This window comes from Mandrillus leucophaeus, unplaced genomic scaffold (genome assembly GCF_000951045.1).
Source record: "Mandrillus leucophaeus isolate KB7577 unplaced genomic scaffold, Mleu.le_1.0 Scaffold221, whole genome shotgun sequence".
In the NCBI taxonomy this organism is placed as follows: domain Eukaryota; kingdom Metazoa; phylum Chordata; class Mammalia; order Primates; family Cercopithecidae; genus Mandrillus; species Mandrillus leucophaeus.
This window is the reverse complement of record NW_012102266.1, coordinates 3,623,388-3,625,134: the sequence shown is the minus strand read 5'-3', so window position 1 is coordinate 3,625,134 and position 1,747 is coordinate 3,623,388.

Genomic DNA, 1,747 nt, shown 5'->3' with positions numbered 1-1,747 from the left:
TTTTTTCCTTCTTTTTGAGACGGAGTCTCGCCCTGTGGCCTAGGCTGGAGTGCAATGGCATAGTCTTGGCTCACTGCAACCTCCGCCTCCCGGGTTCAAGGAATTATGCCTCAGTCTCCCGAGTAGCTGGGATTACAGGCACGCACCACCACGTCCCACTAATTTTTTGTATCTTTAGTAGAGATGGGGTTTCACCATGTTGGCCATGCTGGTTTCGAACTCTTGACCTCGTGATCTGCCCACCTTGGCCCCCCAAAGTGTTGGGATTACAGGTGTGAGCCACTGCGCCTGGTTTATTGCTTTTTAAAAATTTATTTTGATTTTTTTGTAGATATGCGGTCTTTCTATATTTCCAAAATTATTGAGCTCAAACAATCCACCCACCTCAGCCTACCAAAGTGTCAGGATTACAGGCATAAGCCACCATGCCCACCCTGGTTGTTTTAAAAAATATATTCCTTTTTCAGTCTCTACAACCTCACTGAAGACTCTATATATTTGAAATATCTTTGTTTTTTCTTAGCATACTACTTTTTATTTAATTCGACAAATATATGTTAAATAAATGTTTTAAGTCCTTTCCCTGTGCATCAAATTTGTCAGATCTGTGTCCAATCTAAAGTTTAAGTCCACGTGGCTCTTAATCTCTCTGAGAAGAAAAGCCCAGTAGGAAGGATAAATGATATGCTTATTTGATAAATATTTATTAAACTTCCTAATAGCAGGAATGATGCTAGGCACTAGGCATGCAGAGGTGAATTGGTCAGGGTTCTGGTGCTCCAGGACTCACTGGGTGTGATGGGAATTGTCAGTTTCAGTTGACAATAATGTTACCAGCAGAAGAGATCGGAGTCACCCTGAGTTACCAGCCACCTGTCCAGCCTTAGATCTGTATAGGTACGCAGTAACTTTGGTTCTTGCCTCCTCAGAAGAAAGAATTCTACTGAAGGGCATAAGGAGCGAGACAAGTTTCAGAGCAGGAGTAGAAGTTTATTTAAAACGGCTTTAGAATAGGAAAGAAGGAAAGCACACTTGGAAGAGACCCAAAGAACAAAAAGGGAGAGTCAAGTGCCCCCATTTAACTGTGATATTAGGACATTTTTTTTGAGATAGAGTCTCCCTCTGTCACAGGCTGCAGTGCAGCGGTGTGATTACAGGCATGAGCCACCGCGCTGGCGATACTAGGACTTGTATAAGCTCACCTCTTTCCCATGAGTCTTCCCTCAGGGTGGGCTGCCCGCATGCGCAGTGCCCTCCTTACCCTTTGGAACTGAGCACAGCGCAGTGTGTTTAGGGAGTTATAAGCATGTCCATCTGAGGCTTTCTTCCTTTTTCCGGTGGAGTTTACCTGGAAGATCACACTTCGCCATTTTTGCCTCTTAATATGCATGCCTAGGAAGGAAGTTTCTTTTCCCTGGGGCTTGCATTCAATTAATATTTTGATATTAACAGGTGTGGACCATCAGGAAATGCCCTTTCCCTGGCGCTGCCAAAGTATCGCACTCAGAGAGGCAATGCCGTAATTGCTGATATGCTTACTGGGTTGGGGAGAGCCCTCTCCTGTCTGGCTCCTGCCTATCCAACTACCTGTACGTAACAGTAAGACTCATTCACTGAACTTAACCAAAAAACCTCTAAGAAATGTTTGAAATTTGCATTTAGAACAGGAAATGTGTGGTCTTATAAGACATCCTCACAAAAATGTAGGACTAGGAGTTCTCTTAAGATATTCTCTTATAACAATTAT